This window comes from Chlorocebus sabaeus, chromosome 13 (genome assembly GCF_047675955.1).
Source record: "Chlorocebus sabaeus isolate Y175 chromosome 13, mChlSab1.0.hap1, whole genome shotgun sequence".
NCBI lineage: Eukaryota > Metazoa > Chordata > Mammalia > Primates > Cercopithecidae > Chlorocebus > Chlorocebus sabaeus.
In genome coordinates, this window is record NC_132916.1 from 31350387 (window position 1) to 31377038 (window position 26652).

Sequence of the window (26652 nt, forward strand, 5' to 3'; positions counted from 1 at the left end):
ACTTCGGCTCTCTGCAACTCTGCATCCTGGGTTCAAGCAATTCTCCTGTCTCAGCCTCCCGAGTAGCTGGGAATACAGGCATATGCCACCACACCTGGTTAATTTTTGTATTTTTCAGTAGAGATGGGGTTTCAGCCATGTTGGCCAGGCTGGTCTCGAACTCCTGGCCTCAAGAGATCCAACCACCTCAGCCTCCCAAAGTGCTGGGATTACAGGTATGAGCCACCACACCCAGCCAAGAGGGCTGACTTTAAATACAGGTTTCAACTTGGATTAAAAATTGTGGGGGGAGAGGTGGGGATTTGGGTGTAGTGGCTCATGCCTGTAATCCCATCACTTTGGGAGGCTAAGGTTGAGAGATCAGCCTGGCCAACACGACAAAACCCTGTCTCTACTAAAAATACAAAAATTAGCTGGGTATGGTGGTGCGGGCCTGTAATCTCAGCTATTTAGGAGGCTGAGGCAGGAGAATCCTCGAACCTGGGAGGTGGAGGGTCCAGCGAGCTGAGATAGTGCCACTGCACTCCAGCCTAGGCGACAGAGCAAGACTGTCTCAAAAAAAAAAAAAAAAAAAAAAATCGAGGTGGGGCAGGCATAGCAGCTCACACCCGTAATCTCAGCCAAAGGCAGGTGGAACACTTGACTCTAGGAGTTTGAGACCAGCCTGGGCAATATGGTGAATCCCATCTCTATAAAAAAATACAAAAAATTGCTGGCACGGTGGCTCACGTCTATAGCCCCAGCACTTCGGGAGGCCGACGAGGGCAGATCACTTGTGGTCAGGAGTTCGAGACCAGCCTGGACAACATGGTGAAACCCTGTCTCTACTAAAAATACAAAAATTAGCCAGGTGTAGTGGTGGACACCTGAAATCCCAGCTACTAGGGAGGCTGAGGCAGGAGAATTGCTTGAACCCGGGAGGTGGTGGTTGCAGTGAGCTGGGATCATGCCATTGCACTACCGCCTGGGCAACAAGGGCAAAACTCCGTCTCAAAAAAATTAGCCGGATGTGGTGGCACAGGCCTGTAGTTCCAGCCACCTGGGAGACTGACGTGGAAGGATCATTTGAGCCCAGGAGGTTGAAGCTGCAGTGAGCTGTGATCGTGCCACTGCACTCCATCCTGGGTGACAGAGTGAGACCCTGACTCAAAAAAAAAAGGAAGCTGGGCACAGTGGTGTGCACCCATAGTCCCAGCTATTCAAGAGTCTCAGGCGGAAGCATTGCTTGAGCCTAGGAGTTCAGGATCAGCCTGGTCAACACAGCCAGACCCTGTCTTACAAAAAAATGGAGGGAGAGCATGGTATCAGGTGACCTGCTGAGAAAACTTCAGCTCTAAAACAACAGTTTGTAGAAGTGGTTTTCATATGAAATTTACAGACTAACATGCCAAGCATTCACTGCCACTCTTAAAACATTCACTGCCACTCTTAAAACTCTTAAAAACAGAGTGTTAAAAAAATTAACACTCTGAAGGCTGACACTGGCATGGAGAGCTCTTAGTTTGGCATGTGTGGGGAACTTGTGGCACCTAATCCCAGAAACCACAAGAGCTCTGGGTTGAAACGATGTCGGCCGGGCGCGGTGGCTCAAGCCTGTAATCCCAGCACTTTGGGAGGCCAAGACGGGCAGATCACGAGGTCAGGAGATCGAGACCATCCTGGCTAACACAATGAAACCTCGTCTCTACTAAAAAAATACAAAAAACTAGGCGGGCGCCTGTAGTCCCAGCTACTCGGGAGGCTGAGGCAGGAGAATGGCGTAAACCCGGGAGGCAGAGCTTGCAGTGAGCTGAGATCCGGCCACTGCACTCCAGCCTGGGCGACAGAGCGAGTCTCCGTCTCAAAAAAAAAAAAAAAAAAAAAAGAAACAATGATGTTGCAAGAAATACTGATGCATCAGAAGCGGGAGAAGAGCATTATCAAATCTGGAGAAGGAAAGAGACTGTCAGAGCAAGGTGATACAAAGCACCAAAAAAATCCGTTTTTAGCACATTTTTGTGGGTGTGACTTTATTTCTTTTTCTTTTCTTTTTGAGACAGAGTCTTGCTCTGTCACCCAGGCTGGAGTGCAGTATGGCACAATGTTGGCTCACTGCAGCCTCCTCCTCCCGGGTTCAAGCGATTTTCCTGCTTCAGCCTCCCAAGTAGGTAGGATTACCCACCACCACACCTGGCTAATTTTTGTATTTTTAGTAGAGACGGGGTTTCACCATGTTGGCCAGGCTGGTCTGGAACTCCTGACATCAGGTGATCCACCCGTCTCGGCCTCCCAAAGTGCTGGGATTACAGGTGTGAGCCACTGCACCCAGCCATTTAAGTTTCATTTTAAAAATTTATCCCAGTCAGGCGGTGGCTCACACCTGCAATCCCAGCACTTCGGGAGGCCGACACATGTAGATCACTTGAGCTCAGCAGTTCGAGACCAGCCTGGCCAACATGGTGAAACCCCATATCTACTAAACATATAAAAAATTAGCCAGGTGTGGTGGTGCATACCTGTAGTCCTAGCTACTTGAGAGGCTGAGGTGGGAGGATCACTTGAGCCTGGGAGTCGGTGGTTACAATGGGTCGAGACTATGCCACTGCACTCCAGACTGGGTGAAAGAGAGAGAACCTGCCTCAAAAATTCCCAGAGTAAAATTGACTCTCTGGGAGTATATCGTTCTATGAAAGATAACACATGTAGGCTAGGCTTGCTGGCCCAAGCCTGTAATCTCAGCACTTTGGGAGGCCGAGGTGGGCAGATCACCTAAGGTCAGGAGTTTGAGACCAGCCTGGCAAACATGGTGTAACCCCATCTCTACTAAAAATACAAAAATTAGCTGGGTATGGTAGTGCATGCCTGTGATCCCAGTTACTCAGGAGGGTGAAGCAGGAGAATCACTTGAATCCAGGAGGCGGAGGATGCACTGAGCCGAGGTTGTGCCACTGCATTCTAGCCTGGGTGACAGAGTGAGACTCAATTTCAGATTAAAAAAAAAAAAGAGAAAGATAACACATGTACACATCCCTATAAACACCACTAGAAGGATACAGAATAGGTTTCCCATTCCAAAGATTAATTCTACAATTAATTCCCCAAGCTTACCTTAGCCAATGATGGGAACAATGCAATTAGGTTAGCAACCAAAATCTATCACTTAACACCCAAATTAGACGGGCGTGGTGGCACGCACCTGTAATCCCAGTTACTTGGGAGGCTGAGGCAGGAGAATCACTTGAACCCAGGAGACGGAGGTTGTGGTGAGCCAAGATTGTGCCACTGCACTCCAGCCTGGGCAACAGAGTGAGACTCTGTCTCAAAAACAAACAAAACAAACAAAAAAAATTAAGCACCAGGAAAAAAACACTACATCCCAGCCTCCCATCTACAAACACCACATCATTTTTGCTGGTTGACTAGCAAACCTTCACACTTAATGTTTCTACATTATACAATTTGAGGTATTTAAACTTTTTATCATGGTGTCAGTACAATCCATACAAACATGCTGTTTAGTTTCTCATTGCTTCCAGGGGCTTTCTAGGCAGTGCTAAAAAGTAGCAGGTGAGACATTAATATATTTTCACCTAATCAAACCTGTGTCAGGACTCACTCCAATTTTTCTCTTTGTAATTATTGGACATTCTGCTATGCTTTTGCTCACACAGGGGTGCTTAGGAGCCAAGAAAGTACCCAAAGGGAGAGGATGTAAAGAAAATGTGTCAATACGGCACCTTTTAATAAATTGTTGGGATGCTGACTGTCTCGTCTGCCAGTTCCTAACTTGCTGGGCATGGGGAAGGTGGGTGGAATCCTATAAAACTTTGTTATATTAGTTCTTCAGCAAGAAGATGGCAACGCCGGTAACAAAAATTTTAAAAACAGGCTGGGCGCGGTGGCCCATGGCTGTAATCCCAGCACTTTGGAAGGCTGAGGCTGGCGAATGACCTGAGATCGGGAGTTCGAGACCAGCCTGACCAACAAGGAGAAATCCCGTCTCTACTAAAACTATAAAACTAGCCCGGCGTGGTGGTGCGTGCCTGTAATCCCAGTTACTTGGGAGGCTGAGGCAGGAGAATCACTTGAACCCAGGAGGCGTAAGTTGCGGTGAGCCAGGATTGGGCCATTACACGTCAGCCTGGGCAACAGGTGCGAAACTCTGTCTCAAGGAAAAAAAAAAAAAAAAAAGCTGGTGAGGGGGCTCACGCCTGTAATCCCAACACTTTGGGAGGCCGAGGCGAGCAGATCATGAAGTCAAGAAATCGAGACTATCCTGGCTAACACGGTGAAACCCCGTCTCTACCAAAAATACAAAAAATTAGCCAGGCATGGTGGCAAACGCCTGTAGTCCCAGCTACTCGGGAGGCTGCGGCAGGAGAATCCCTTGAACCTCGGAGGTGGAGGTTGCAGTGAGCCAAGATCACACCACTGCATTCCAGCCTGGCGACAGGGCGAGACTCGTCTCAAAAAAAAAAAAAAACCATGTTCCCGCCGGGCACGGTGGCTGATGCCTGTGATCCCAACACTTTGGGAGGTCAGGCGGGCAGATCACCTGAGGTCGGGAAACCAGCCTGGGCAACATGGTGAAGCTCCGTCTCTACTACAAATATAAAAATTAGCAAGGCACGGTGACACATGGTCTGTAATCCCAGCTACTCGGGAGGCTGAGGCAGGAAAATCGCTTGAACCCTGGAGGTGGAGCTTGCAGTGAGCCAAGATAGAGCCACTGCACTCCAGCCCGGGTGACAGAGCGAGACTCCGTCTCAAAAACAAACAAATAAAAACTCATTTTCCATGACAGGAGATTTTTGTGACAGATTTCAAGGGCCACACAGACACCAGCTAACCCAGCAGCAACTGGCTGCTCTGGCTCCATCTTTCTTCTAGAATCCAAGAGGCTCTCTGCATTCATTTAGGAAATATGCACTGAGCGCCTACTAAGTTATGAGACACTGGGTTAGAGGCTGGGGATGTGAAACTGTGAGGGAGATAAAAAAAATCTTGCCCAAGTCCCAGTACCGAGGGAAGCTTGACAGGCTCTTGTAGTATAAAGCCAAAATCTAAGGATGAATGGTTTTAAAAAAAGAGAAAAACGGACTTCAAGTGTGGAAGTGGGGAGCGGGTAACAACAGCACGTCCTCCGTCCCGGCCGTTTATATACCTGGCTAGCCTGAAAGACTCACTTCCTTACCTCCGTTTCCTGAAACGGTAGCTTTCTGGCACTATGCCACGGTGCCCTGTAGCATGTTTAATATTTGCATTTAACCATTCAAAAGTTACTTTAAGGAGATGAATTGCACATTTCCAACTCTAGTGAGTAACCTTGTTCCTCTCGGCACTCTTGTCGAGTTAGCCTTTACGCGCAGAATTCTTCCAGGTAGACCACCTGAGCAATCAATAAAACTTTTATCTCTGTAAAAATACCTTGTTTAAAATATCTACATAGGGAGACGTAGGTACACAAGCACACAAGGGCCTCCAAATCGGTGGTGCACACCTCACAGATAAGACGAAGGCAAAGCATGCGTGGGAAACCACGTTTATCATAAAGGGAAAGGGGCGGTCACGAGGAGCCACGAGCGCCCCGGGCTTTAGCTTTGCGGCCGGCCGGCCAGGCCTAGCGCCAGCCCGGGTGCACACCCAAGGCCCCGGGCCCGCCTCCAGCTCCCGGGCAGCGGGAACCGCGAACCGCCGTGGAACGGCCGGGAAGGCAGCGCTGCGCCCCCTGGCGGCGGGGCCCATCCCTCTCCGCTCCCGGCCGCCGCCGCCGCGGGCCGGCCTCACTCCATTTGCAGCCTCCGGAGGCTTCGTTCCTCCGAGCGGCGGCTCCCCCGGCCTCCCGCTCGCCGCCCGGCATCTCCCTCCAGTCCCCGCCCCCTGCTCCAGCTCCGACACCCCCTTCCACACGCCTAGCAGTGCCCCGCCACAGCCCCGCCGAGCGCCAGCGCCAAGCTGCCGCGAGCCCGGCAGAGCCTTCCGGCCGCCCCGGCGGCTCCATCGCGGCGCCCGGCGGGGGTGCGGGGCCGGCGCGCGGCGCGAGTGGGGCGGGCGGCGGCGGCAACGCGGACGGTTCCACCGCGCGAACCCCCCGTCCCCGCGCGGCGCGCGTGCTCCCCGGAACGCCATGGAGTCGCCGCGTTCCGAGCGGGCACAAAGGGGCGCGCAGCACAATGGGCGCGGCGAGCCCGTGGGCGCCCGGCGCCCGCTCCGGTGGCTCGGCCCGCGCGGGGGTGGGCGCTACTACCGGCAGGCGCGCTCGGAGCAGCCCCCCTCCGCGTCCCCTCCCCTGCTCCCGCCCCCACCCCGGCATGGATGTTGCAGCCACTCTCCCGGCCGCTCGCCCCGGAGCCGCCAACGCTGCCGCCGCCGCGCGGCCGGCTTGATCCGCCCCGCACTTACCTGGGACGCGAGTTCTGTACTTTGCCGGGCGGGCCCGCGCCGAGTTTGGGCGCCACGTGGGGGGAGGGCGCGGGGCCGGGGAGTGGGGGCCGCGCGCGGAGGGCCTGGCCGGGGCGGCCCGGGGAGGCGCTGGGGGCGGCGGGCGGGCAAGCGCCGTGTATTTTCCCCTCTCTTTGTGTGTGTCCGTGCGCTGCGCTCTCGCGTGACGTGACGGGACTCCGTGTGTCATTTCCGCACAAGGACACAGGAGCCCCCGCTGCAGTGGAACCACAACCCCTCCGCCCCCACCCCCGGCCCGCCCCTCCCCCTCAGCGGGGCACACGCGGGACCGGCGGCGGCGGCGCTCGGGCGTGAACGGCCGCGGCGGGGAGCTCGGGCGCGCACTCCGGGGACCCAGGCGGCCAGGCGCGCTCGGCGGGCGCAGTCGCTCCACGTGGGCCCACGCTGGCTGCCCGGGGCGGGGGCGGGGGCGGGGGCGGCGGCCGGGCACCCACGGCGCGGCGGGCGAGCGCCGCGCACGATGTCCCCTGTACCCCATGTGTCCTCCCACCGCGAGTCCGTCCTCGGAAACGTGGTTTCTCAGACCCGAGAGTTTGGCCCCAAACGCCTCTTTTTCTACTTTTTTGCCCCCTGCGGGACGGCGACTGTGCGGGGCTTCTCCCGCCTCGCGCCCACGCCTCTCCCGCATTTTTGGCTTTTGGGCCGCAGCCCAGGCCCCCAAAGCCGGTCTTCCCGCGGCGCGACCGGCACAAAGACCTTGGGGTGCGAGGGCCTGGGTGGCTTCTGCGGCCCCGCGGGGCGGCATGGAGTCCGGCGGGACGCGGGAGAGCGACCCTGGCGCTGGGAAAAGCTGGCTCTGGCCACTCCCCCTGCACGGTGGCCGCCCTCTGTTGTGAGCCTGGGAGCTAAAATCTTGCCTGCTACTTGCAACCCGAAGTTCTGGGGGGTGAGGCTGCGGAGCGAGAGCTTCGGAAGCGCCCGCGCTCACAGACACACACCCCACAAACACAAACCCACGGGCTGTCTGCGCCGAGCGCCTAAAATAGAAAAACACGAGTCACCGACTCAATAAAGGCTCATTCTGTCTACTCCTAACTCTTGGACTGTAGATTCCCAGTTGATAAATATGAAATCTACCCCTCGGGTATTTTCTCAAGTCTCAGTGGCTGGGTGGGGGGAGGGGGAGGTGCTGGGTGAGAGTCAGGGAAGCCCAATTCAACAGTTTAGCCACGTTTGTATTTTAGGCAAACAATGAGAATGTAAATTTAAGAAAAATCCTTTAATTTGCCGATCAAAGAAAGTATAAAAAGAAAAATGCAAATGATCCCATCTGCTGCTCACAGCTGACTGGTTGCAAGGGAGGACCATGTGGCACGGCCCTGCGCGGGCAGTGAATAGGTAGAATAGATTTTTTAAAGAAGGCATATGTTGGCTCCTTGCTGCCCAGTCGCGGCGAGGGTTTGAATTAACGTATAGTTTGGGATTACCGTACCCTCCTCCTGACCACTCCAATTGGGAATTTAGTAATTATGCAAGTTCCTCCCCTTCGGGCTTGAAATCAAAAGGCACAGGGTTAAGTTTGAGGAACTACGTGGAACATTCTCGAGCTGTACTTGGATTGCTGGTTTAGAGAAGTCAGTACTAATTGCTATGCAAAATTAAGCCAGCAGTCTGAAAAACCAAGCCCTGCATCCAGGGGGTGCTTTTATAGAAGAATCTATACGTGCTCAGTGTCATTCAAAACAGGATGATGAAAAGAATGGGGCCGAGATAGCAGCCCTTCAAATTCAAAAGACTTAGGTCGCCCTATCTACATTTAAAATAGGGCGGAGGGAGGCAGGGAGGAGGACCGCTTGGGGGAGAATGGTTAATTTATACATTCTCAGAAGACTGAGGGGAGGCACTTCGATTTCTGCAGGGAACTTGACTTTTACACTTGCACATTAAATAACACGTACGGCACAGTACATCGCTTGACTTAGTTAACAGATACACCAGTTTTATTCTCACCTTCAATTTAATGTGACAGTTATAATTAGAATTTTTAAAGTAGAAGTTGCATTTCATTAGTTCTGTTTTCTAGGATTTCCCAGTAGAAGAGTTAGGAATAGTTAAGTAGCACTTAAGCACATTTTGCATTTAAACCACTTTGCTGTGGTGCTTTAAGAATGTAAAACGACCTTGTTAAATTTTGGAAAGAGGACTAGATGAAATGTATGTAGTGAGGGGATATATATTTAACCAATCTTTCACAGTGACTCAGGTTTTTAACTTTTTAAGGAGAAATTAAATAATAAAACAATAGAAATTAACATTTCTCTGTTCATATTGCTTGAAACAAAAGATTTCTGTCAAATGCAATAATTGTACTCATGCAGCTGACTTTTCAAAACAACTTTCAGGAAACTCAGACTGACCTTGAATATTATTGTAAAAGTATGTATCTTATATTTGCATAAATGGATCTATCTACTTAACAAAGTAAGTGGCTTGTTTCAAATAAGTTATTAATAGAAATAGAAGTCATTGCTATCCAAGAAAGGAAATCACCTACCTTCAAATGGTTTTCTATGTGGTTTTCTTTTTTATATGGAGAAGGAAAATAATGCATAAAGGTGAAAAGTGTATTGGAATAGTTGTATATAATTTTGGAAACTTCAAGACATAATAGTTCTGAAAGTGCAGTAACAGTTCATGGTTCATACGGATATGTGTATAAAAACCCTGAAAAATAACAACCTGCTTTTTAGAGGTCTGCTCAATTTGAAATTGCTTAATAAAAAATGCATTTTTCAAGATTTCAAATTAGAGATGCTGCCATTGATCTAGTCAACTCATTTTCAATTGTACCTGAGAAAAATGTAGCAGGGGGAAAATTGGCTACTTGACCATATAAAACACTGAGACACTAAATGTAAAAACTCAAATGGAAAATTGCATGGCGTTTAATGAAGATTGGGCTATAAAACGTAAATATATATAATTAAGAGTGGCAGACAGACAGACATTAAGTTTCAGATATCTTAACTGTTACTCTAAAGGCTTTTGATTGCTAAAATATATTTATAGTTGCCAAGACAATATTTAGTAGGACTTTTTTTCATAAAGACTTAAAACAACGCAACAGATTTCACTGTTACTTGTGAGACATTTCCACTTTATTTCTTGCCTGCTGGATGTATAATTTTGCCAAGTCTTCAACTTCAAACAGAAGAGTAGATGGCAGATCCAGATTCTGTGAATACTCACAACAGAAAAGTAAGAGGGTGACAAAAAGAGGGCCATGAAAGGTTGTACTAACTTTATTAAATAGGACCTACAGAAAGACATGCCTCAATGGTTAACCCCTGTGTGCTGAAAAAAACAATTTTTTTTTTTTTTTTTTTTTTTTTTTTTGAGGCGGAGTCTTGCTCTGTCGCCCAGGCTGGAGTGCAGTGGTGTGATCTCGGCTCACTGCAACCTCCGACTCCCTGGTTCAAGCGATTCTCCTGCCTCAGCCTCCCGAGTAGCTGGGATTACAGGCACGAGCCACCATGCCCAGCTAATTTTTGTATTTTTAGTACAGACGGGATTTCACCATGTTGGCCAGGATGGTCTCGATCTCCTGACCTTGTGATCCAACCACCTCAGCCTCCCAAAGTGCTGGGATTATAGGCGTGAGTCGCCACACCCGGCCAACAACTATCTTTATTGGAATCTGGAGCAGGTAAGTGACACACCATGACCCAACATGAAAAAAATGAGGTTTCGAATGAAAAGTTACAGATAATTTGTGCTGGACATTTTCCTTATGTGTAGAAGAACTATTTAATAATTTATAGCAGCTTGAGATTGTAAACACACAATACAGCCATCAGGATCTGATTTTTGTTGAATATCTGGTTTGCACAGTAGGATTCTGCAAAAAGAAACATGAGGGAGAGTGAAAACTGCTGCAGTCCCACTCTCAATTTCAAGCCCTTGAGAAAACAAATGGCAATCTGAACTGTAGCTCATTCTGAGCCCACGCTGCTGGCTGGAGGCACTGTAGCCACTAGGGCCCCCGCACCCAGAGGGGTGCCCAAGGGCCTGTACTTAGGCCTTCCCCAACTGATCACACAGCTGCAGGGACAGGCAGGAAGCAGGGAGCAAGTGTTGGCTGGCTTCCCAGGCAATCAGAGCTCATTAAAAATGAAGAAAAAGGAGATACATACTGATCTTGCAATTGACCGATGTTTTAAAAATTACTGTATGCTGTGGAGTGTGGTGGCTCAAGCCTGTAAACCCAATACTTTGGGAGTCCCAGGCAAGAGGACTACTTGAGCACAGGAGTTTGAGACCAGCCTGGTCAACATAATGCGACCCTGTCTCTACAAAAAATCAAAAAATGGCCAGGCGCAGTGGCTCACACCTGTAACCGCAGCACTTTGGGAGGCCGAGACAGGTGGATCACCTGAGGTCAGGGGTTCAAGACCAGCCTGGCCAACACGGTGAAACCCTGTCTCTACTAAAAATACAAAAATTAGGCAGGCGGGGTGGTAGGCGCCTGTAAACCCAGCTACTTAGGAGGCTGAGGCAGGCGATTCTCTTGAACCCGGGAGGTAGAGGTTGCAGTGAGCCGAGATCGCACTACTACACTCCAGCCTGGGCGACCAAAGCAAGACTCCGTCTCAAAAAAAAAAAAAAAAAAAAAATTAGGCGTGGTGGCACATGCCTATAGTCCTAGCTACTCAGGAAGGCTGAGAAGGGAGGATTGCTTGAGCCCAGGAGTTTGAGGCTGCAGTGAGCCATGATAGAACCCCTGCACTCCAGCCTGGATGACAGAGAAAGACCTTATCTCAGAAAAACAAAACAAAGACTCTAAATGATAGGATATATGTTAAGATTAGTCTTATTTAGGCCGGGCGCGGTGGCTCACACCTGTATTCCCAGCACTTTGGGAGGCCGAGGCGGGCAGATCATCTGAGGTCGGGAGTTCGAGACCAGCCTGACCAACATGGAGAAACCCCATCTCTACTGAAAATACAAAATTAGCCAGGCATGGTGGCACATGCCTGTAATCCCAGCTACTCGGGAGGCTAAGGCAGGAGAATAGCTTGAACCCGAGAGGCGGAGGTTGCAGTGAGCCAAGATCGTGCCATTGAACTCCAGCTTGGGCAGCAAGAGCGAAACTCCATCTCAAAAAAAAAAAAAAAAAAAGTCTACAGAGGCAAGTATGTTCATTGCAGGATCATTTGTGATAGCAAAGAAATCGGAGAGAACTTGGAAAATAGTTAAAAATACCTTCCATGATATACTATGTAAGCTTTTTAAAAAAAATACAGGGTCTCACTCTATCACCCAGGCTAGTGTGCAGTGGTGTGATCATGGCTCACTGCAGCCTCAAACTCCAGAGCTCAAGCCATCTTCCCACCTCACCCTCTCAAGTAGCTGAGACTACAAGGCCAAACCGCCATGCCGGACTCATTTTTTTTTTTTTTCTTTTTGTAGAGACAGGGTCTTGCTGTATTGCCCAGGCTGGTCTCAAATCCTGGGCTCAAGTGATCCTCCTTGCCTTGGCCTCTCACAGTGCTGGGATTACAGGTGTGAGCCATCATGCATGGCCTGTAAACTTTAGAAAGAGGAAAGGGAGGTGCTCTTTTTTATGGATATGGAAGAATGTTGATGACATGTTGAGTAAAAGAAGAAAATGACAGATTTTTTTTTTTTTTGAGACAGAGTCTCGCTCTGTCACCAGGCTGGAGTGCAGTGGCGCCATCTCGGCTCACTGCAACCTCTGCCTCCCAGAGTCAAGCGATTCTCCTGCCTCAACTTCCCAAGTAGCTGGAACTACAGGCACATGCTACCAAGCCCAGCTAATTTTTGTATTTTTAATAGAGACGGGTTTTTACCATTTTGGCCAGAGTGGTCTCGATCTCTTGACCTCGTGATCTGCCCGCCTCGGCCTCCCAACATGCTGGGATTACAGGTGAACCACCGTGCCCGGCCAACAGATTTATATATAGTGTAATCTCATTTTTGTCAAGAAGAAAATCATATATGTATCTGGGTTGTGAATAGAAAAGGTCCGGGAGGCCGGGCATGGTGGCTCAAGCCTGTAATCCCAGTACTTTGGGAGGCCAAGGCAGGGGGATCACTTGAGCTCAGGAGTTCCAGACCAGCCTGAGCAACATAGTGAGACCCTGTGTCAAAAAGAAAAAAAAAAAATGTTCTGGGAAATACAGAGGTAATAGAGGTGACCCCTGAGGTATATCAGATAGAGACAAGAGAGGGACTTTTTCACATTATACATATGTGTGATGTTTGATTGTTTCCCCTACAATGAGTATCTATGCTTTCGCAGCCCTTTCCCCTCACGCAGACTAAAAACAGTCATTACCATGGCCTAAAGAGAAGTCACCCTGGAGGAGCTAAGTTATGCTTAGCTGGTGTGAGAGCCTAGACTTACACACGTCGCCAATCCCTCCCTTTCTCTACATCTTTTTATGGTTTGAAAAAAAAGGGAAAAGGCCGGGCGTGGTGGCTCAAGCCTGTAATCCCAGCACTTTGGGAGGCCAAGACGGGCAGATCACGAGGTCAGGAGATCGAGACCATCCTGGCTAACACAGTGAAACCCCGTCTCTACTAAAAAATACAAAAAAATAGCCAGGCGAGGTGGTGGGCGCCTGTAGTCCCAGCTACTCGGGAGGCTGAGGCAGGAGAATGGCGCAAACCTGGGAGGTGGAGCTTGCAGTGAGCTGAGATCCGGCCACTGCGCTCCAGCCTGGGCGACAGCACAAGACTCCATCTCAAAAAAAAAAAAAAAAAAAGAAAGAAAAAGGGAAAAGAAGAAATCCTGGTAGAAATGACCCCAAAGTAAATATGGCATTTGGTTACAGAATCCAAAGCCTCTTTTTTTCAAGCTGCTGAACTGTCAACATGGTATTTTAAGAGGTCGCTATGAATATATGTAAGCATTTCCCTCTAATCATTGCACATGAGGACCTGAGAAATAGCAGGTGTCAACTGCCTGGATCTACCGCTAAGGAAACTAGGGCAAAAAGAAAGGGTGGCTTACTCAAGGCTATTGGGCTTTAGAATTGTTTTTGGGTTCCACCTTCTAAATTATTACTACCAAAGGTCAAATAGGCAAAAAAAAAAAAAAAAATCAGAAACCATCAAGGGTTGAAATCTACAAGGTCTGTGCTTCACAGAATTGTATTCATTTAAATTATCAGGCCCTGCCCTCAACCTCACCCTTTAGTCCTTAGGCTGCTTAAGTCCCTTCCTCAAGAGGCCACATGCATCCCAAGCCTGGGATGGAGGCCCTGTGTTGCACCCCCATGGCAGCTTGCTTTGTCCGTGGAGACTTTTATGAACTGAGTTGGTTCCCCTCCAAATTCGTATGTTGAAGTCCTAACCCTGAGTACACTTTGGAATGAGAATATGTGGAGATAAGGCCCTTAGCAGGTAACTGAGGTTAATTGAAGTTAAGGGTGGGGCCTTAATCTGATAGGGCTGGCATCCTTATAAGAAGAGGAAGAGGCTGGGCGCGGTAGCTCATGCCTGTAATCCCACTTCGGGCAGCTGAGGAAGCCGGCATATCACTTAGGTTAGGAATTTGAGACCAGCCCTCACAACAAGGCAAAACCCCATCTCTACTAAAAATACAAAAATTAGCTGGGCATGGTGGTGGGTGCCTGTAATCCCAACTACTTGGGAGGCTGAGGCAGGAGAATCTGGGAGGAGGTTGCGGTGAGCCAAGATCGCACCACTGCACTCCAGTTTGGGCGACAGAGAGACTTCATCTCAAACAAAAAAAAAAAAAGAGGCCGGGCGAGGTGGCTCATACCTGTAATCCCAGCACTTTGGGAGGCGGAGGCAGGTGATCACCTGAGGTCAGGAGTTCGAGACCAGCCTGGCCAACATGGTGAAACCCCATCTCTACTAAAAATAGAAAAAAATTCGCTGGGCGTGGTGGCGCATGCCTGTAGTCCCAGCTACTCAGGAGGCTGAGATACACGAGAATCGCTTGAACCCAGGAGGCAGAGGTTGCAGTGAGCGGAGATCATGCCACTGCACTCCACCCTGGGTAACAGAGTGAGACTGTGTCTCAAAAAAAAAGGAAGCAAGACTAGAGACTAGGAGTGCGTGTGCACAGAGGAAAGGCCGCGTGAGGACACAGTGAGAAGGCGGCCACCTGCAAGCCAAGGAGAGAGGCCTCAGGAGAGACCAAACCTGTCAGCACTTTGAACTTCCAGCCTCCAGAACTGTGAGAAAAATTCACATTACCTAGGAAGCTGACTCAGAAAGAAAAAATTCGATTGTCTAAGCCACCCAGTTGTATTTTATAACAGCCCAAGTAGACTACTAGACACCCTACTCACAAGCAGCTGTAATTGCCTTTTTCTTTGTCTATTTCCCTAGCTAGAATGTAAACTCCTGGAGGGCAGGACCGTGTCTAATCACTATACCTCCAAGTGCCTAGCACTGTGCCTGGGACATAGTCAACTCTCAACAAATACTTGCTGAAAGAATACCTGAGTTGTTAAGACACTAATGTTCCATTCCCTTTCCTTTTTGTATAGATAAAAAACGAAAGGGTTAAAGGTTGAGAGCAAAACCATCCCTAAATGAATGGTGCCTTCTGGAATTGTCCCTGCATCACACATACTGTTATAAGGGAATGATCCAAAGGCAGGCAGCTAATTCATGGCAGGCCCACACTACAGTCACTCTGCAGTAATAATAATAATAAGAATATCACATAGCCATAAAGTTATCTTTAGCCTTCCTCTTTCCACAGTTGCCTTGGTCTTCTTGGGCTGCCATAAAAAAATACCATAGACTGGATGGACTGAGCAAGAGAAATTTATTTTCTCATAGTTCTGGAGTCTAAAGTCCAAGATCAGGGTGCCAGCATGGTCTGTTTTTCCTGGTTTGCAAATGGCAGCCTTCTTGCTCTGATCTTCCCCACTCTAGCATCCCTGGGGGCACGAGCAGGCTACTCTGTTATCTCTTCTTATGAAGGGCTTTAATCCCATCACGAGAGCCCTATCCTTATAATCTCATCGAATCCTAATTACCGCCCAAAGCTGTAACTCGAAATACCATCACACTGGAGAATAGGGGGAACATATGAAGGACACAATCATTTAGTCCGTAAAAATAGTGTTTTCAAATTTTGGTTTCCTGTTTGCCCTTGATGACAGGCCTGAGAGAGGTGGAACAGGTCCACCCCATTTTTACACAGATGACAACAATAAATGTCCAGAGAGATTACATGGTTTGTAATTCATTCCTTCATTTAACACATAATTATTGAAGGCTTAATATGTGCCAGGCACTGCAGGATTCTGCCTTCCCTTTTGTTTAGTTTTTTTTTTTTTTTTTTTTTTTTTTTTTTTTGAGACGCATCAACCTCCTGAGTAGCTGGGACTACAAGTGTGTGCCACCGTGCCCGGCTAATTTTTGTATTTTTAGTAGAGACGGGGGTTTCATCATGTTGGCCAGATTGGTTTCGTTGTTTTTTTTGTTTGTTTGTTTTTTTGAGATGGAGTCCTGCTCTGTCACCCAGGCTGGAGTGCAGTGGCGCCATCTCAGCTCACTGCAAGCTCTGCCTCCTGGGTTCATGCCACTCTCCTGCCTCAGCCCCCAGAGTGGCTGGGACTACAGGCGCCTGCCACCATGCCCGGCTAATTTTTTGTATTTTTAGTAGAAACGGGGTTTCACCGTGTTAGCCAGGATGGTCTTGATCTCCTGACCTTGTGATCCGCCCGCCACCGTCTCCCAAAGTGCTGGGATTATAGGCATGAGCCACCGCGACCAGCCTGGCCAGACTGGTTTCAAACTCCTGACCTCATGATCTGCCCGCCTTGGCCTCCCAAAGTGCTGGTTACAGGCATGAGCCACTGCACCCGGCCTCTGCCTTCCTTTTTTTTCCCCCTGAAGAAAGTGACTACCAGCTGGGCACAGTGGCTGATGCCTGTAATCCCAGCACTTTGGGAAGCCGAGGTGGGCAGATCACCTGATGTCAGGAGTTCGAGACCAGCCTGGACAACATGGTGAAACCCTGTCTCTACTAAAAATACAAAAATTAGGCCGGGTGCGGTGGCTTCCACCTGTAATTCCAGCACTTTGGGAGGCCGAGGTGTGCGGATCATGAGATCAGGAGATCAAGACCATCCTGGCTACCATGGTGAAACCCTGTCTCTACTAAAATTAAATACAAAAAATTAGCCGGGCGTGGTGGCGGGTGCCTCTAGTCGCAGCTACTCGGGAGGCTGAGGCAGGAGAATGGCTTGAACCTGGGAGGCGGAGCTTGCAGTGAGCTGAGATGGTGCCACTGCACTCCAGCCTGGGTGACAGAGCGAGACTCCGTCTCGGGAAAAAAAAAAAAAAAAAAATTAGCCGGGCATAGTGGTGGGCGAGTGTAATCGCAGCTACTCGGGAGGCTGAGGCAGGAGATTCGCTTGTACCCAGGAGGCGGAGCTTGCAGTGAGCCCAGACCACGCCACTGCACTCCAGCCTGGGCGACAGAGCGAGACTACGCCTCAAAAAAAAAAAAAAAAGAGAATGTGACTACAACCTGGACAACATGGCGAAACATCGTCTCTACAAAAAATACAGGAATTAGCTGGGTGTGGTGGCCTGAGCCTGTAGTCCCAGCTACTCAGGAGGCTGAGGTAGGAGAATCAGTTGAGTCCGGGAGGTTGATGCTGCAGTGAGCTGTGATTGTGCCACTGCACTCCAGGCCGGGCAACAGAGCGAGACTGTCTCAGAAGAAAACAAGAATGTGACTAATGTAACTTTGCTGCTCCTTGTGGACTTGGCCATTTGCATTCATTTTTTCCTCCCTCTAGCTCTGTTGTCCTGCAGACAGCAGGCGGTGGCAAATGCCGTTGCACTTGTTAGCTGTGCAGTGCAGGAGGTATGAAGTCACACAGATGCGGATTTGAATCCAGGCTCCAGCATGTACTAAGTAGGTGACCTTAGGATAAACTACTTAAGCTTTTAGCTTCCATTTCCTTATTCACAGCATGGGGCAACCCCATCCTACAGGGTAGTTTTATACGAGGCACTTCTGGTTAGTACTGGTACAGTGGCTGGCATAAGGTTAGTTCAATAAAGGGTAGCTGTTATTTATATTGGTCATGAATGAGGCAAGTGAAATGTTGAAATAATTAGCCCAGACATATTAAAAGAGTTTTGATTATTTTTTTCTATTCATACAAAACAATACCAAAAACCAACCCAAAACTATGCTTCTAGTTTAGCAGCAAAAGCACAAAGGTTCACATGAGCAGCCTCCATGCTTTCTGGAAGACACCTGTAGAGGACCACTTGACATTCACACTCCAACTGAAAAGTGACACAAATACCGCTCTATAATTCTGAAACATGTCTAAAATGTGATGGTCCCTAAGCCACATTCTCCGCACCCCCTACCCTACCCCTTAAGGAAAGGCACGATGAGTCCCGTCCTTCTCTAGGACAGGTTCTAGTAGCCTGCATCACATGTGCACGTTGGTGGCCCTAGATCCCTGGGCTAAACAACCAGGTCAGTGGAAAGCAGAGGCAGTGTGTGCAAGTCTCGGTTCATAGATCTGTGTGTATGAAATAGCTATTTTTATAATTTACTTGCTATTTTGAGTCCTATCCTTTTGGAGTCCTCCCCAACCCCAGGGACTTCCAGGGGCCTCTGCCCTCCGGGCATCTGTCCACTGGGGTTCTTGCAGAGCCATCCATCACTGGCTCACCATGCCCTGCAGGCAGCAGCTCTGCCATGCCCAACCAGGGACAAGGTCATCTCTTTGCAAGGCTGCCTAGAGCAGGGATATGTGATGCAAATGCCTGCAGGGAGCAGGCAAGGAGAGCTCATAAGTGAACCACGCAGTTTGCCTCCTAAATACGTAAGAACACTCTTCACCTTTACAAAGAAATACGCTAGCTCCGTGTTTCTTTCAACGTGAGCCATCTTTAGTCTCTCTTTTGTTTCCCCATTTATGGGAAAAATCTTGGGTAAAGAGGGACATTCCTCTATTGCCTAGAAAACAGCAGTGCCAGTGTCATGAATGGCACCTAATCTTTGGCCTCAGCGTAGGGACACAGCAGGGACTGATGGACACTGTGACAAGCTGAAGCACCCACTCCTTCTCCAGTGCAGGCAGCCATTTGATGCCATGATGGACTGAACCCAGTATGGCCAAATTTACCAATTCTTCAAGAGAAGACAAAATCTGAATTTTTATGTGAAATTGCCTAGTTTTTAAATCCTGAATGACTGAAATTCACATGGCCAACCAAAGCCTAGCTGCAGGTCAGATCCAGCCTAAAGTAACTCATTTGTGACTTGGGACCTGGCTGCGGCCCTCAGCCACATCTCCAGAAACAGTCCTGCCTGCTAGGCAGGTCTCTGGAAAGCCCGCCACCTGCTCAGCCCACCACCCCACCCAGAAACCTTCTGCTTTTGCCTGTGGCTCAAATACTTTCCCTGCTGGGATTTAAGCTTTTAGAAACAAAAGCTTGGGGGAGAAAAATAAGCTTGAGCTTATTTCAGCTTTCTGCCCCATCTCATCCCTTCACTAAAAAAATAAACACAGATTGGAAGTATCTGGTCAGAGGCAGGAAAGGGAAAGGGGAAAATACCAGAACAAAAGTATAGATTAATACCTCGAGCTGGGCGCGGTGGCTCACGCCTGTAATCCCAGCACTTTGGGAGGCTGAGGCAGGTGGATCACTTGAGGTCAGGAGTTCAAAATCAGCCTGACCAACATAGTGAAACCCCATCTCTAGTAAAAAAAAAAAAAAAAAAAAAAAATTAGCCAGGTGTGGTGGCGGGCACCTGTAATCCCAGCTAGTTGGGAGGCTGAAGAAGGAGAATTGCTTGAACCCGGGAGGCGGAGGTTGCAGTGAGCCAAGATCACGCCATGGCACTCCAGCCTGAGCAACAAGAGCAAAACTCCATCTCAAAAAAAAAAAACCAAAAAAATTATCCTGCTCCACATACTTACTGAACATATTTGATCTGAGATTATTTATGAAAATATTGTAGTAAGGAAATCCCAATTCAGCCAAATAATCAAAAACATTCAATTTTTACAGTAAAATATATGTATCTAACACAGCATCTTCCCTTTTTATTTTTTGTATTTCTTAAGGGTCAGTGTCTCTGTCATCCACACTGGAGTGATATAGCTCACTGTAGCCTCAAACTCGTGGGCTCAAGTAACCCTTCTGCCTAAGTCTCCTGAAGTGCTGGGATTACAGGCATGAGCCACCACGCCAGGTCACCACTGTCTTAATAATATATTAGAACGTTCACTCTTACTAGCATAGTACCTTGTTTATTGATTCTGCCAGGGGCAATTTCTAAATTGAATAATAAGGTTTTTGAAAAAATGTTATAAATTTAATACATCAAAAGGAGTTTAGCACCTTGAAGGTTTATCTGCCGAGTTAATAATAAACATATGATACTAGTTATTACTGAGTCATTACTGATTTAAAGGACCAAGGCAACACAACCCCTATGCTCTGGGAAGATGATAAATTTGGGAGCAGAAAGTTCAGGTTCAAATTACCTTTGTTTCATCATTTTCTTCGGTGGTGGGAGAGAGATGCTGATCTCAGTGTGATACTGATTTAGGTGGTCAGGAGTAGGGCAAGAATATTAGAAATCCACCAGATGAAAATCCTTCAAATAAATGACCTTATTACCCCCTGACCTATATAATCAGCATGGAGCAAACAGGAATAATTGCCCCGTGCAGCCCGAGTGTGTGAGTTTGAGGGAAGGTGGACAGAGGAATTCAATAACCAATAACCCACATGTACCTACTTTTTCCCTCTGAATATTTTACATTAGAAATGACAGAAGTGCCGGGCGTGGTGTCTCACGCCTCTAATCCCAGCACTTTGGGAGGCTGAGGCGGGAGGATCACAAGGTCAGGAGTTCGAGACCATCCTGGCTAACACGGTAAAACCCTGTCTCTATTAAAAATACAAAAATATTAGCTGGCGTGGTGGTGGGTGCCTGTAGTCCCAGCTACTCGGGAGGCTGAGGCAGGAGAATGGTGTGAACCCAGGAGGTGGACCTTGCAGTGAGCTGAGATGGTGCCACTGCACTCCAGCCTGGGCGACAGAGCAAGACTCCGTCTCAAAAAAAAAAAAAAAAAAAAATGACAAAAGATTTGGGTTCCTTTCCCCCAATAAAATGAAAATCATGTTTTAGAAGAAAGTAATAGAATCAGCAGAAACCAGCGGCATATGTGTGGTGAAATTCATAGCGAATATTGGGACAGACGTGGCACATATGTTTTGATGCTCTAAGACTCAAACATTTGGTATTTCTTGAATTATCTTTGTGGAGATAACGAAGTTTTCAAATGACATATATAACAAAATATATTACATCCAAATTGATAGCCAATGATTTAATAACATTTAATATTAAAACAATTAAGACACATAAAATGTACAGCATCTATAGCTTGCAAATTCTTCTGGGGATATTATGATCCTAGCTTCAGTAAATAAATGTTATACTGATGGAAGCTGCATTTATTAGGCCTTGACATTAGATAAGTAAGTAAATTACTTCAGGTATCAAAGGGTTCTCTACTGTAGGCTGGAATAAGTGAATGTGCTTTCCCAATGCCTATGTTCTCAGATAATTTTTGCAGTGATGGAATTCGGCTCATATCAGCAGTAGAGAGAGGTGAGCAAGACCACTTAGTACCTAAATATAGGGCAGAGAATTCATGCAGCTGGCAGGAGAAGATGAGACCTCTTTGGAAGAGGCTCGGGTAGCTTTAATGTGCAAAAAGCTTCCAAAATTAAAAATGTTTAGTCATTGTAGCTACAAAATCAACAAAATAATAATGAAAGAAAAAAACACGGGGCCAGGCGCAGTGGCTCATGCCTGTAATCCCAGCACTTTGGGAAGCCGAGGCGGGCAGATCACGAGGTTAAGAGATCGAGACCATCCTGGCCAACATGGTGAAACCCTGTCTCTACTAAAAATACAAAAATTAGCTGGGCATGGTGGCGTGTGCCTGTAGTCCCAACTACTCGGGAGGCTGAGGCAGGAGAATTGCTTGAACCTGGGAGGAACAGGTTGCAGTGAGCCAAGATTGTGTCCCTGCACTCCAGCCTGGCGACACAGTGAAACTTGGTCTCAAACAAACAAACAAACATGTATTGAGCACCTCTGATTGAAAGCCTTGAGTCCTTTGGGGACTAAGAAACGGATAAGCAAGGTCCCTGTCCTCATAGAGCCATCGTCTCACCGAGGAATCAATCATGAACACGGAAACTGTGATGTAAAGCAGAAGGAAGAGGCCCACAGTGGGGGGAGCACGGAGCTCGAAGAGATCAGGAAGATTCCATGGAGGAGGGGCTGAGCAGGATTCTGACCCACGAAGGCTGGGCGAAGGGCACTCTGGGCAGGGAAAATTGCGGGCAGCAGCTGAGGCAGGAAACTGCAGGCCATATTTGGAAACCTATAAATAGCCCTTCTGAGTGGAAAACAGAGAGCACTGAAGTTAGAGGGAGGGCAGAAGTAACAGGTAAGGCCAGGGAGACAGGTGGTGAACAGATTGAGGCCTTCCTCCAGTCTGAGCCACACATCTTCTGAAACTTGGCAATCAGCCTGGTGCTTGGCTATTTCATCAACTACACATGTGACCACTGGCAGCCACAAACGAAGAAGACCCTGATCCAAGAACTGGAGCTCTGCTGCTCTCTGCAGGTGCTCGTCTCTCAGACTGCTTATCTCGGACTCAGTGACACAGTGGTAACCTGGAATTGGGAAGATGCCAGGAAGAGGGATAGGGACAGAAACAGAGAAATGTAACCAGTAACTGACCACTGCCCTCTACAGTCTTATACCCCCATATGGCTTCCAAGAAGCCCGGTTTTTAGCTGTTGGGGGGGAATGCCTAATGATACTAGAGCAGGGCCACATGTTTGTGTAAGCAAAGGAGAAACTGCCTTAACACAGCAAGGAATTTAACAAGGAATAAAACAAATGAAGAATTCTGATCCTGCTGGGTAACAAGAGATCATCCACAAGAGGCAACTGTTAATTTAAAATTTCATGGCATTGCTGAGGGCGGTGGCTCACGCCTGTAATCCCAGCACTTTGGGAGGCCAAGGTAGGTGGATCATGAGGTCAGGAGATTGAGACCATCCTGTCTAAAACAGTGAAATCCCGTCTCTACTAAAAAATATAAAAAATTAGCCAGGCATGTTGGCAGGTAGCTGTAGTCCCAGCTATTCCGGAGGCTGAGGCAGGAGAATTGCGTGAACCTGGGAGGCGGAGCTGGCAGTGAGCCGAGATCACACCACTGTATTCCAGCCTGGGTGACAGAGCGAGATTCCGTCTCAAAATAAATAAATAAATAAATAAATAAAATTTCATGGTCATGATGCAATAGGGCTAATAGCCTCTGGATGGATTTCTCACCTTTGCATGTTTTCCCTTTTTTTTTTTTCTGTTTGAATTTCAATTAGTCTTAGCCTAACAGTGGCTTTTCTTTTTTTTTTTTGAGACAGGGTCTTGCTCTGTCGCCCTGGCTGGAGTGCAGTGGTGTAATCTTGGCTCATTGCAACCTCTATCTCCTGGGTTTAAGTGATTCTCCTGCCTCAGCCTCCTGAGTAGCTGGGACTACAGGAGTGTGCCACCATGCCCAGCTAATTTTTGTATTTTTAGTAGAGACGGGGGTTTCACCATGTTGGCCAGGCTGGTCTCGAACCCCTGCCCTCAAGTGATCCACCTGCCTCAGCCTCTCAAATTGTTGGCCACTGTGCTCGACCCAATAATGGCTTTTTATAGCCAACCAAAACACTTGGAATATACAAAAGCTCTAAAATAAAAAATACAGTGCTACTATATTGTCAGCATTCAAGAGATCCTTGATAAGCACATAAAACCCCATGATAATGCCCTCATCAAAAATATGATTTTATTTTATTTATTTATTTTTGAGACAGTGTCTTGCTCTGTCACCCAGGCTCGAGTATGGTGGCGTGATCATGGCTCACTGCAGCTTCAACCTCCTGGGCTCAAGTGATACTCCCACCTCGGCCTCCAGAGTAGCTGGGACTATAGGCACACACCACCATGCCTGGCTAATTTTTTTGATTTTTTGTAGAGACAGAGTCTCACTGTGTTGCCCAGGCTGGTCTTGAACTCCTAGGTTCAAGTGATACCCCTGCCTTGGCCTTTCAAAGTGCTGGGATTACAGGCATGAGCTACTGTATCCGGCCAAAAATAAAATTTGTTTTTTTTTCTTTTGAGATGGAGTCTCGCTCTGTCGCCAGGCTGGAGTGCAGTGGTGCAATCTCGGCTCCCTGCAACCTCCACCTCCTGGGTTCAAGTGATTCTCCTGCCTCAGCCTCCCCAGTAGCTGGGACTACAGGTGCCCACCACCATGCCTGGCTAATTTTTGTATTTTTAGTAGAGACAGGGTTTCACCATGTTGGCCAGGCTGGTCTCGAACTCCTAACCTCAGGTGATCTGCCCCGCCTCGGCCTCCCAAAGTGCTAGGATTACAGGCATGAGCCACTGTGCCTGGCCAAAAATATAATTTTAGATGTGATGCAGAATTGACAACTGGCTCCCATTCCCTGCCTAGCCCCTAAACAGGGCGGGTAGAGGGAGGTCTTAGAGCGGAGGCCAAGGCCATAAAGGTGGGAAAAGGCATGTGAACTTGTTTCAGAGAGAGAAGAGGTGAGGGGTAAATCTCATCCTAATTATTCTCCCAGCTGAATCTGGCCAACTAACTGGGACATTTCCCGAATCGCTAATGTTATCCTGCAGCTTTGGCATTCAGAATTGTCCCCAGTAGCCCGGGCACGGTGGCTTACGCCTGTAATCCCAACACTTTGGGAGGCTGAGGAGAGAGGATCACAAGGTCAGGAGTTTCTACCTGTCTCTACTAAAAATATAAAAAGACCTGGGCATGGTGGTGCGTGCCTGTAGTCCTAGCTACTCTGGAGGCTGAGACTGAAGAATCGCTTGAACTGGGTAGGCGGAGGTTGCAGTGAGCTGAGATCGTGCCACTGCACTCCAGCCTGGTGACAGAGCAAAACTCTGATTCAAAAACAACAACAAAAAAAGAAAACAGGATTTTTAGTCGGGCGTGGTGGCTCATGCCTATAATCCCAGCACTTTGGGAGGCCGAGGCGGGTGGATCACCTGAGGTCGGGAGTTTGAGACGAGGCTGACCAACATGGGAGAAACCCCGTCTCTACTAAAAAAAAATACAGATGGTGCATGCCTGTAAACCCAGCTATTCAGGAGGCTGAGGCAGGAGAATCGCTTGAACATGGGAGGCGGAGGTTGCAGTGAGCTGAGATCACGCCATTGCACTCCAGGTTGAGTAACAAGAGTGAAATTACGTCTCCTAAAACAAACAAACAAACAAACAAACAAAATATTGTCCCCAATAATATTTAACTTGGGGCCGACCACCACCACCAGGTGGCATCAGATCACAACTGAGTCTGGCATGAATTTATTTAAAATTTTTTTGTTAGAGACAAGGTATTGCTATGCTGCCCAGGCTGGTCTCAGACTCCTGGGCTCAAGCGAGCCACCCGCCTCAGTCTCCCAAAGTGCTGAGATTACAAGCCTGAGCTGCTGTGTCTGGCCTGGCATGAATTTAGATAGGGCGGTTAACTCCCAAATTCCTCATAGCTAGCTAGACTGACCCACAATGGTCATTTTGTTGTTAACCCAGCAAGAAATTGTAACCTTCCACTTCATATGACTGATTTATTTGGATCTCAGTTATAATTACAATTACAATAGGATTTACTGTATTAATTTATAACCAATAATTGATGAAAGTACTCTCTTAGTAAACTAAAGGCCAAAGAACATTAAATTAGACATTGTGCTAATTATTTTGTGCTAATTATACACATATATTATATATAATATATATACACACACAGAGAGTGCTTGCTTTGGCCGCACATATACTAAAACTGGAATGATGCAGAGATTAGCATGGCCCCTGCACAAGGATGACACTTTTATTTAACTTGGCAAAAAAAAAAAAAATTAAGAAAACCAATACACACACACCCCTCATAGCTTGAGTTTATTTATTTTTTGAGACAGGGTCTTACTCTGTCACCCAGGCTGGAGTGCAGTGGTGCAATCTTGGCTCATTGCAACCTCCACCTCCCAGGCTCAAGCAATTCTCCTACCTCAGCCTCCCGAGTAGCTGGGATTACAGACATGCGCCACTACTGCCTGGCTAATTTTTTTTTTCTATTTTTAGTAGAGATGGGGTTTCACCATGTTGGCCAGGCTGGTCTCAAACTCCTGACCCCAAATGATCCACACTGCTCGGCCTCCCAAAGTGTTGGTATTACAGGCCTGAGCCACTGCACTCAGCGGAGTTTATTACATTACTGAAATTTTCAGGCTGGGCACGGTGGCTCACACCTGTAATACCAGCACTTTGGGAGGCTGAGACTGGAGGACCACGTGAGCCCAGGAGTTCAAGACCTGCCTGGACAATAAAGTGAGACCCCATCTCTACCAAAATTACACAAATTAGTTGGGCATGGGCATGTGTGCCTGTAGTCCCAGCTACTCAGGAGGCTGAGGTGTGAGGGTTGCTTGAGTCCAAGAGGTCAAGGCTTAGTGAGCTATGATCATGCCATGGCACTTTAGCCTGAGCAATAGAGTAAGACCCTGTCTCAAAAAAACCCAAAAGAGACAAAGTAAAAATGAAGGCTGGGCATGGTGGCTCACATGTGTAATCCTAGCACTTCAGGAGGCTGAGGTGGGAAGATTGGTTTAGCCCAGGAATTTGAGATCAGCCTGGGCAACATGTGGAAACCTCGTCTCTACAAAAACTTACAAAAATTAGCTGGGTGTGGTGGTGTGTGCCTGTAGTACCAGCTACTCGGGAGGCTGAGGTGGGAGGATTGCTTGAGCCTGGGAGGTCGAGGCTGCAGTGAGCTGTGATCACACCACTCACTGCACTCCAGCTTGGGAGACAGACTCATACCCTGTCTCAAAACAAAAACAAAAACAAAAACAAACAAACAAAAAAAACAGGCAAAGATGGAAAAAGGTACTAGAAAAAAGTGAACTAGGGTGGGCGTGGTCATTCAGGCCTGTAATCCCAGCACTTTGGGAGGGCAAGGAGGGTGGATCACTTGAGGTCAGGAGTTTGAGACCAGCCTGGCCAACATGGTGAAACCCTGTCTCTACCAAAAATACATTAAAAAAAAAAAAATTTAGCTGGGCATGGTGGCACACGCCTGTAGTCCCAGCTACTCAGGAGG

The 26652-nt window shown here is 48.1% G+C and overlaps 1 protein-coding gene and 1 non-coding gene across 3 annotated transcripts in view; one reads left to right on the forward strand and one right to left on the reverse strand.

Moving 5' to 3' along the window:
* Window positions 1-6806, reverse strand: part of BEND3 (BEN domain containing 3) — a 47265-nt gene extending 40459 nt beyond the window's left edge. The window contains exon 1 of one of the 2 annotated variants that reach the window (XM_008007442.3): window positions 6382-6806. The gene's annotated coding sequence lies outside the window, so the exon portion shown is untranslated. Of the gene's footprint in view, window positions 1-3175; window positions 4349-6381 lie in introns of those variants that run through there. The other variant, XM_073022382.1, reaches the window with a different exon arrangement.
* An 18499-nt stretch (window positions 6807-25305) lies between these two features.
* On the forward strand, window positions 25306-25413 carry LOC119625464 (U6 spliceosomal RNA). Its single transcript, XR_005241659.2, has one exon. It is a non-coding gene; the product is annotated as a U6 spliceosomal RNA (small nuclear RNA).
* Window positions 25414-26652: the final 1239 nt, after the last annotated feature.